At 41.7% G+C, this 10,995-nt stretch overlaps 1 long non-coding RNA gene across 1 annotated transcript; it reads right to left on the bottom strand.

Annotated features, from left to right (window-relative positions):
* Positions 1-8,923: 8,923 nt before the first annotated feature.
* On the bottom strand, positions 8,924-10,166 carry LOC119028772. Its single transcript, XR_005077798.1, has 2 exons — positions 9,758-10,166; positions 8,924-9,546 (listed from the first exon to the last, which is right to left on the bottom strand). It is a non-coding gene; the product is annotated as an uncharacterized LOC119028772 (long non-coding RNA).
* Between the last annotated feature and the right edge of the window lie 829 nt (positions 10,167-10,995).

The following is a 10,995-nucleotide window of genomic DNA, read 5'->3' as shown; positions in this document are numbered from 1 at the left end:
CCTTAATCCTCCTTTTCTTTCGCCATAATTTGCTGATCATTACTCTAACGTGTCCCTGGAGACTCGACTGCTGAAGCCCCATTTTCTCCTTCAGATTGCCTCCGTTCCACACATCTCCCCAGGGGCTGCATTTTCTTATAGAGGGTCTTTTTTAAAAGCTCGGACATGATACTGGGATTTTCTCCGCATTGTCTAAATAGCACTTACTGGTAGTTACTTCTTCACTTAGATAAACCAGTTGAACGACTTATTAAACAACATGTCCTGTGAGTTTTAGTGAACCGAGAAAATAATCAGTCTCTTATCACTGTTCCAGAACAAACAGAAGTTGGAAAACTGGACGTCTTCTCAATCTGACATTCATGCAAGCAAGTCACAACAAGGTCAATTTGCTCGGAAAGGTACTTCAAATATTCAGCTCAATGCCATCCCAACTTCACGCTAACTCCGTCCGGACTTTTCGAAACAATTCACTTGTTTATCAGTAATGGCTTTTGAGACGTTCCAGCATCCTGTCAGTCTGTCATGCAGGCATTCCCGCTTGTGACGTGTGTGCGAGCTGCACGGGCTCGTCAATGATGACGGGGCGAAGGAAATGAGGCGTGGAGGTGTGAAAGGAAGAAGAACTTTTCTTTTGTACTTTCACCTGAAAATGCCGCCCACGCAGCGGCTGAGGCCAGAAAGCGCGCACATGACATACGTAAGTTAAAGTGTACACGCACACCCCACCGCTCTGTAGATGCATGTGCACACACTCAGACAAATATGCCCCATAAACACACTTAACTCTAAATCCGGTCTCGGCAGTCGTTCATGAGGCTCCTAAGAAGTAAGGATTTCTGAGGCCCGCTCTCCTCAAAATCTTTTCCTGTTTTTAGTGGCTGGGGAAGCAAACAAGTCATTGCTGGTTGTGTGTGTGTGTGTGTGTGTGTGTGTGTGTGTGTGTGTGTGTGTGTGTTTGTGTGAGTTCCCCCTCTCATGAATTCCTGCACCTTTACAGTTAAGAGTTGGGGATAATCCTCCCTCATCCCAGGCCCTGGCGCAGAGCCAGGTCCGGTGCCTGATGAAAAAGCAAAAGCAAATTCCAGGCTTTATTAGCTTTAGGCTCAGAGACATTTGTTGTATCATACTTGACATGTCAGGGTCTGATCACCAATCCGGGCCGCTCTCCCTCCTTCTCCCCTTACAACAACAAGGCCTTTTCTCTGCTCTAAATGAGGTACGATGGGTTAATGACGGTTGCGTGCAGACGTCGCTATGCCCTCAATAATTACCTCGCTGGCTCTGCCTCCAGGTGTTCAGCAGACAGCTAATGATGTACTGTCTGAGGAGAGGGGAAGGCAGAGGGTGAGCCGCAGAGAAGCTGCTCGGGGGAAAAAGTGATACGTTGCCATCAGCACTGCGACAACCCGATGGCACGTGTGCTGCACCAAAACTGAGAGTAACATAACAACTTGGATCTGTTTTCAAAAAATCTGGCTGCAGTGGAAAGGTTAGCCAGCCGGCTAATGACAGCACATTTACACAGCTGTCGATAAATGTGTGATGTCTAATCTCTAATCATCATGGAAAAGTGATGTCTTTGTTTCTCAGCTTGTTAAAAACTGTAATCAGTTTGAAGTATTATTTTCTTTAGTGAGGGGAAATTCCACTCTTTTATATCCTACGTATAATTTCTTCATCATTCTTGCCAGTAATATAAAGATTTCACTCTCTGCCAGCTTTACAGTAGATGCCACGTGGCATTGCTGACAGACCGAGCTCGATCAATCGATTTAAAGGGATACTCCACCCAAAACCTCTCTTGAGCATCAGAGTGTGTGGTTTGTAGTTTTTTTGCAGCTCTGTCAGGGCGGATGTCAAGCTGTTCAACAAGTGACCCAGTTTCTTGTAGAAAAAAGTACAGATCAAAATGTCAATGGTGAGATCTCTTAAACCATTCCTGCTGTAATATCTGCTTCTCTGTGATGCAACCACATCCTTACTCTCTTGGGATACAAGACAGAACAGGTTTTGGCACTGTGTGTTTTCTGACTATCAGGAGATTTTCCAGGCCATCTCTGGGCCCCAAAACTTCATTTGAACCCATCCTCCCCCCAGCTGAGCTCCTACTGTCATAGATTTGACAGTTTACAAATGACAAAATATAGCAAATGCATCAAAGTACAGTACAAAATACTGGTATGAGAAAATGTAAGACGGTAACACGGAACTTAAGCAGCTACACAGGACGTTAAATTAACCCCAGACTTAAATGCCGCTACAAATGCATCAGCTCTTGAAACAGTCCACTGACTTTATTTGGAGATTTACAACATGGTGATGACTCACTCATAAAATTGAATGAACAGATCACATGAGAACCAGGTCCACTCTTAGCCTACTTTCACCCTGGCTCAGTCTGCAGAATGCAACAAAATAATGACGAGGCAAAGCTTAAGTAAAAGAAAAGTTGCCTGTCTTAGCAGCTACACTCAGATTGAAGGAAAAAATAACTTTAAGGTTTTATTCAATGTGGCAGTGAAGTCAGTGTGGAAAGAGTGATAACGAACCACATGAGTGGTCTAAACCACTTATCGAAACACTACGGCTTTACTCGCACACACCAGGCAGAAATGGATAGACAATCTAAACATATAGGCACCGTAACTGTGAGTGACACTAAACTAATAAGATGAGCAGAGCTCAGAGACAAAGCTCACTACACTACACTGACAGTAAAATGTATGGGCTGAGGTAAAGACAACACACTCCCACAATGTAATAAATGTTTAAAATTACAGGGGCGTCTTGTCTCAGACAAAGGGTGATAGATATTCATTCCTGTCTCGCTGACATGTTGTCACGCATGCATGTCGCATGCAAATGAAACACTGTCCAAGAGAGCCTGCGACTTGCTCTGGGTTCTTCTGTACTGATAGCTCACAGATTAATGGAGGACAGAAAAACACAGAGAAAATCCTCTTAGAGATGGTTTGACTGGGTATTGTTACATTAAGACATTAGCATTTGAATAGCAGACTGTATAGACATCATCGGCCCATGACTTTCATCCAGGGCCGATAATCAGTCTACCCTTACTGCTGGCGAATGTGTTGGAACTAGATGGCACTCGGCTTGTGGGGCTCAAAGTGCCAAAAAAAATGAACTCGACAGCAACGTCTCCAGAAGTCATGACCCAGTCACTCAAGAAGAATCATTTTACTTTCGAACCAAACTACACTCACCAACTGTATACAACACTTACAATTACGCTATGTTGGACAACTTATTTACCTGTTGGGCCACAGACTTAAGGAACAATATGCTTGAGTTTTACACAAAACTAACAGTTAGTCCAATCTGTAGATATCAAAGATGCTAACAAAACAACACAGTACATTAAAAAAGAACAGCAGAAACGTCTGGTAGTTTTTGGACCACCGTGTTTAACTATCTTTATAGCTGAAAAATTACCACAGAAATTAAAAAGTTTAGAGTTTTCACATATCTCTATAATGCAAATCAAAGCTGGTTGTCTACCCGGAAGTGACTGTTGTTGTTACCTCTAGGTCATACAGATTTGATCTGTATCTTTTGAAGACCTTTCACTTGTCATGATTCAGTGCAAAAACCCTGTTTGCTAACATGTTTCACAGGAGGCGGGGGAGCAGCACAGTAGAGCTTTATTTAAGTGTGTGCAAGGTGCAGATGTTTATATGTGTGTCCACAGTGACAGTAACATCCAGGTGTCCGTTTGGTAATTCAGTCGTTATTCGTTTTTTTTTTTTTTTTTTTTTTTTTTTACACATGGTGGTTTCATCAACGGGCCACATCAGGAAACTCTCTCCTTATATAACCCGGCGGATTCACCTCCTGAGAAAACCTCCTCATAACTGATCCTGCCTATTTGGCTACCTTACAGCGTCCAATTCCACAGTCAGACATCAATAATTGCTGTACAAATATGCCGCTCTGTGGTTACAAATATACCCAATCAATCAATGTGTTTGCCATTCCTTTGGGCAGCTGACATCCCACTCGTACAAGGAGAACAAAAGACCAGGAAGGGCGTAACGGCTGCATGTCTCCACGGAAAAAAAAAAAAAAAAATCAAACACTCACACACACAAGACTCTATGTCACGTGTGTGCTTTTGTCGACTGCACCTGGATGAGAAATCTCAGCCAAAGAAAGCTGGAGAACAATATCCTCTTCTTCTCTCTTGCTAGTGGATCTGATTTAGGATTTATGTGCTTTTTATTCATAGTTTAAAATGATGTTTTTCCCTATACAGTCTCTCTAAACTGAAAGGTAGGAAGAGGAATGAAGGATGAGGGATCAGGGCAAGATGAAGTCTGTTCTGTTGTTCCTTAATTAAAGGGGAGTGCCATGTTGCCTTCGTTCTGCATTTTTTCCTCTGTATCTTAACAGGATACTGTTCTCAGAGGGAGATTTACTCTGATGCCAGTGGTGTTGGTACACGTGGAGAAAGACGGGCTCTTACAATCTGCACCATCTCTGGGCGCCGCGGTTTCCTCTGGATCAGATGCGAGACAGTGGGACAGCAAATACAAGGAGAACAGGCCAGAAGTTATGAGACGTAAAATGATGGTGGCAGACACACTGTTAATACAAGTTCTCTTTTTTTAAATATTAAATAAAGAACTTGTTCTAACATGATGAAACATCTCCACAAGCGCTCAGAAGTGTTTGTTTTTTGTTTGTTTTTTTCACTGAGTGTAGCAGACAATTACCAAAGACAACACAGGTTCCCTTTTGAGGGCTGGATGTCGGCCATCCGCCGTGACTTTCCTCTCAACCTTGGGAATATATGTGAGCGTGGTTTCCTCTCTTTTCTTAATCCCCTCTCTCATTCGTGCTGCGTTTTGGCTGAGCACCGTGACCACTTAACTAATTGTGTTGAGAAAGATGTTCCAAGGGTGATGATTCCGCTTCCAAAAGTTCCTTAAGTGAGGATGCAGGTTTTCTTAAAGGGGGACTCTGCAGGAGGCCCATTGAGAAATAAGACCACGGTCATGCTAGCAGCTCTGTGAGACTGTACATAAAGAACAGTAGTGCTCTGAGCTAAATGCTAACGTCACAATGCTAGCATGCTCGCAGGAAGGTCTTAAAATACTAAAGATATACAGTAAGATGTGATATTCCCACATTAAAATACCTAAAAACACCTACGATGTGTTCTTACATTATCACAAGTGTTTCGGTGACGTGTTCACCTGACACTATAACTTCAGGGGAAACATCAGGTGACATGTAAGGAAACAAAGTTGGCAAACATGACTACATTTAACATAAATAAAACTTTAATATCTTACCTTGTCTGTGAACATTTCTGTCTGCAGCACCTCAGATGGACTTTCATCGGCAACAGTGGTTGTTTTACAAGCACTCCCATGATCCCGTGCTACCTTGCAATGTCATGAGACTACGTATTGGTTGTCACTGTTTTGATTGAGAGACCGCTAAAGGCGGAAATTACACACTGTGAACCACTGTGAATCATCTCGGTTCAGAGTGTAAGAAATGCAAACTTTTGCTAATTAGCAATACCTACAAAATACAACAGAGGCAGATTGGATACATATTTGTATCAAGTTACTGTATATGGCAATTTGAATAATAGTTGCTATATTTCAAAACCCTAAATTCATCAATCATTCACGTTAGCAGGCTAAATCCTCTGGAGATAATGACTGTCTGCCCAGAATATGATGGCAATACATCCGATAGGCTCCTATAATCCCCAGTTGTTGTCTGAACATTTTCTGCCTTTATTATCGCTAGAATGAAGAGATTACAGGAAATGAGCAATAGAAAATGCAACAAAGGTCCCCAGCTAAATTTGAAGAGGGTGCATTGTGGATCCAGGTGTACATAAATGGAAACCTCCAGGGCTGAAAAATAAAGCCAGTGTGGAACTGCCAGTCCCCATAGAGCCCCATTTTACAGAGAGATAAACATGATCACAGCCTGGAACAAAAAGAAAACAGTTTTGGTCTCCACATTCATGACAATTCTTATATAACTGACTGATTTAAAATTATATTATTGTAGAACGCACACAGCAAATGGATGTTTGTCTGGCAAGTCTGTGAACATTACAAGCAACTAAGGCGGCTGATTGAACAAACGAAGGTGCTTAAAAAACGTTGTACATCACAGAAGCTACATTAAGTGAAAAGAGATGAAAAGAGAATAGACGATTGTTCACTATGAGCGTCACCGCACCGCTGGGATCTGAGTTTATGTTAGAGAAGTTACGAGTGCAGTGCGATGCAGCAGAAGCGACAGTGACAGCTGGAGCCATCGCTCTGAGCTCCACCGTGGCTCTTCAGATACCTCTGGGTGACATCAGTGAGATTACCTCCATGTTCTAGACAGTCTATAATTTGACTTTATGACGCCTCAGCAAAGCGGGCTTTATATTTACATCCACTAGCCACGCTGCTATGACCAACATGCAAAGTTTGTTTCTGTTGACCTTTTCTTGCTGAGAGATGCTGAATGAATTCCCGATGCAGAATGAGTGAAAAGGTCAGAGGACAGTAACCGAAGAGACTGTTAGAGAGACTTCAGTTGCTCATAACTCAGTAAAAAAAAACACAAGTCATTTAACATTTTGGGTTCTGTACAGGTTAAACAAGCTGACTAACTTACCTAGAGAGCTTTAGAAGTGCTGACAATTGATTTTCAGAGCCCTGGACAGCCGTTTCCTCTTGGCTTCAGTCTTCTTTGCTAAGCTAAACTAATCGTCTCCTGGCTCCAGCTCAAGGATTGGTTGAAAAGATGTGAAATTCTTCTAGGTCTTTTTACAGAAAGAAAGCAAATGAGCATGTTTCTCAAAGTGTTGAGGCAATCCTTGAAATAATGATGGGGTTTGAAGGTGTTTATATGTCACCATTAGTTGAAAAACAAACATAAATCCACTGTTTCTGGAAACTGGCTCTAGACAGTACTTCATAAATCCCCGCTTGATGTGGATTTGGGCACAGGCACAAAATGTATGCAATGTCAGATCACAGACTTAATAATACTAATAACACTACAGCTGTGCATGTATTCACATAACAAATCTTTTCCATGCGAGTCATCAGAATGAATGAAACACTTTGTCTCAGTATTTAAAACCTCCTACTGTACATATGAAATCAATAAAGAATATTCTTAATCACTGTCAGTTCGACTATGAATCCCACATGACCTCACACATTCAAACCGTGCATTTCGAAGGCCTGTCACTCTTCTTCCCTAAGCGCTGAGATTATTCTTGAAAGGGCTTCGACTCGAGGTTGTGTCTTGCAGGTTTGGAGGTCCTGTGCTGCAGCAGAGGCCCCATCGCTGGCCTTGGTTTTTTTTCCACGAGGCCCGAGGAATGGAAGGAGCTAAAGCTTTGTAGAACAGATGTTCCTGCTCAGCTCTAAACGAAATTACACCGCCGAGCTCACGGCCATGGGCCAGAACCGCATGGACACTGATTGAATGGTGGAGGGGGCAACCAAAGGAGATCAGGCTCAATAAAGCAGCCACATCATGAAATCTGGGCAGCCTTTGAGGCCTGAAGATAAAAGGGATATTGACATCGCTATGGAGACTAAAAGGAGAGCTGGAGGCTCTGGTCTGGGTACCCGTCTCTGCTCTGTGGACGCGTGTCTGCTTTACAAGAACTCAAGAATGTGTACTGTCATGGTTTTGATTTCGATGTACAAAACAGGCCGCCTGAAACTGGGTGTGACGAGTGCAAAAGTTAAAGTCTTATGGAAAGTTGAACCTTTGACCTCGAGCAGTTTGCCGGAAATCGTCTGCTGCATCACTGACAGGAAAGAAACCACAATCTAAACACTAGTAAAGCTTTTAAAAACAATGAGATCATGAATCCAAGTCACCCTCCAGAGCATTCTGATCAGACAGCATACTGTAAATAGTCAAAATGTTGTTATTTTAATTTTTTTTTTAAATATTACTGATTCACTTAAAGTGGAAAAACACCCACCTAAGCATTTCTAAGTGGTATTATTAGGGACTTAGTACTAGTGTTGCAAAAGCAACTGGAATGTTTTCCATTTTACTTCCTTGGAGTGGGAATTACCAACAAAATTACCATCAGAATGTGAGTTTATTCATTCATTTAGTCTATATTGGAGTTGTGAAAGCAGGTCAGTAAGCCTTTGTTGTCTCTGGAGGTTTCGTGCCCAGCTGCCAGACAAAATTGCATAGTGAATGCTAAGTTTATAAGGAATCAGTCTAAAACACAGATGGTGTCATTACTCCATGGCCATTACATTGTGCAATCAACATTTACTCCACAATGACACATCGAAGGTGCAATATATATGGGAATTTTAGTTTTAAACATCCAAAAATGTAAAGGATATGAAGAAATTACAGTTTTGACAAATACGTCTATATATTGTGTTGCAGATATTGTGTTACTGTTGAAGTGAAGATGCTAACCAATTAGCGCCTAGCACCAATATATATATATATATATATATATATATATATATATATATATATATATATATATATATATATATATTTTTTTTTTTTTCAAATGTTTATTTAGTCCAAAAATGGAACTAACAACCACTAAATGAACATTTAATCATTCATGGAGAACTGACTCTTTTTACTGACTATACACGGTGACAAATATAAACTCCCCTCAGGTTCCTTAACTCCATAGACTGACCTCATAACATCTCCATATTGAGAGCTTTGATCATAACTGGTAAACACATAACAACCCCACCGACACCACAGACATAATCTCCCATTTATTTTGATTTACTCTGGCTTACGTCATGCCTGTTGGCCTTTTTTTCTTTCTTTGTCTTCACCTTTGTTCTTTCCTGCTTCAACATGTTTCCCTCCGGGCAATAAGTGATACTATCTTGAATAATAAAAAAAAAAAAAACAATGCTAGAATTCTTTCTGGGGCTCATTTACACTTTATTACATGAATAATCATGGCTGGATTGGCAATGGAATGAAACACTGGTCGCACCTGTGTAATCAAAACAAATCATGCTGCAAATGGCTGAAACGTACTGACATTTAGAATAATACACGTCATGCACCGCGGTCTTCCACATTCAGTCAGATCAAATACTTAATACTAATCATAACTAACTTATCCATGGCAGCACTTGACTGAAACAATGCCCTGAAGTCAATATCAAATGAAAAAAACATCGCTCTAACCTTTCTTGTGGGAGAGCTCCTCGAGGTTTGAATGCAACATTTATCCACAGACATTCAGAGTAACAGAAGTATAATTTTGTGGTGCCAACCGTGGTGAGTGGAGTTGCTGGATAAGAGCAGATTCATCATGCTTGTTAATGAGCTTCCACTTTCCCCTGAGGATGAAATCTTCAAGATGAGGCACTTTCCCTTTGGTGGCAGCGAGTTAAATGGAGAGTGGGGAGGAAGCAGCGTTTGCACACACTCCCATTCACTGATAATGGGGACTGCTGGGTGACATCAATTATACAGGCATAGCAGACATTTCACCGGGATTACCTGACAATGAACTCCAGTCTCAGCCTGCCCTTTGACAGCGCCGAAAAGGCAGGAAAAGAGAAAGAGAGAGAGTCAGAGGGAAGGGAGAGAGACATAGGCGAAGAGTGAGGGACGTGTTTGGAGCCTTTTCAAGGGGAGAATGCTGAAATAAACATGAAGGCTGAGCAGAACAACAAGATCGGCTGCATTAGTATGTAACAGTATGCACACAGCGGCTCAGGACGCCAGGGCCTACCTATCAAGCAAAAAATGGTAAATCTGCTTATGAAACATTCATATCTTTGCAGAGAAGGGGACAGTCATCTGACTGGAGCTGCACCGCCTTGCATATGCTTCAGGGTTCAGTGCCGTCATCTGACAGGTTGGAGGGCTCGGGTTTGATTTTCATCAGGGCCAATGGCTCGAGGCCGACGCCCCACACCGCTCTGTGGGGGGTGTGGCCAACTAAGCACGAGAGCTCTGCAAAAGAGATAATGAATCTGAGCCGGGTTGCCTCGCTGTGTGATCCGTGGAAGTCGAGACATGGGGCATGGATCCTTCTAGTCAGTGGGCTCCACTCCTGTTCCTGCTGAACTGAGCCAGTTTTCAGGTAAAACACTGATACCAGTTCAGTAGGCACGGGAGGGCACAGCCCGGACATCGCTCCGTTCGACAAAGGGAGTGTGCAGTCTACATGCTAATATTCAAGATGATTTAAAAAAAAAAAAAAAAAAAAAAAATTAATATCCAACAAAAGGTTCTAATATCTGAAACATGCACAACAAGGTGAATTTGTTAAGTCCAGCAGCTGCTACTCTCACTTTCTCTTCTCACATGGCACATATGTTGGTTACAAAGTGGAGGAATTACAACTAACATTTAGTCTTCGTGATTAGTCGCTTAGTTATTTTTAGAAAAATGCCGCATCTCATTTCTTGCCATCTGAACATCAGTTTTTTTTCTATCTTAAATGCAACATTAGACATAGGCCCCCAGTTAACGCTGTTCATATTAGATTTTGGTTACGACAATAACCAGAGCAGATAAAGGAGAAATACAGGAGAAAAATGTGACCTTCCGCCACATTTTAAATGGAGAACTGTAATATTATATTATAATACTGTACTAGCTAGCTAGCTAGCACAACCACCCAAGAGATGCATCTAATCATGACATATCAGGTGCATTAGAAATGTATTTTCAAAGTTTTCAAGAGTATTCAGTTTATCACCTGGTGAAGAGCAAGAAGGTGTTGGTTACATGTAGAGGCTCAAAATTACATCAAGAATAATAATTAATCAGTAACTATTAAAATATTCTTGCTCCACTGCCTGTGTCCTCCGCATGTCCAGGTAGAGCTAGCTTGGTCATCAAAGTAAATGTATGACAAGGAAAAATGTAAATTTTGCTAACATAGGCTAACCCCTTGTTTAGCAAGTTTAGCTAACATAGTTGTTGGCATTTTCAATCACTCTGTTTTCACTCGTAATGGCA

Source organism: Acanthopagrus latus, chromosome 11 (assembly GCF_904848185.1).
Source record: "Acanthopagrus latus isolate v.2019 chromosome 11, fAcaLat1.1, whole genome shotgun sequence".
In the NCBI taxonomy this organism is placed as follows: domain Eukaryota; kingdom Metazoa; phylum Chordata; class Actinopteri; order Spariformes; family Sparidae; genus Acanthopagrus; species Acanthopagrus latus.
The sequence above is the reverse complement of the archived record's forward strand: the minus strand, read 5'-3'. Positions and strand labels throughout refer to the sequence as shown.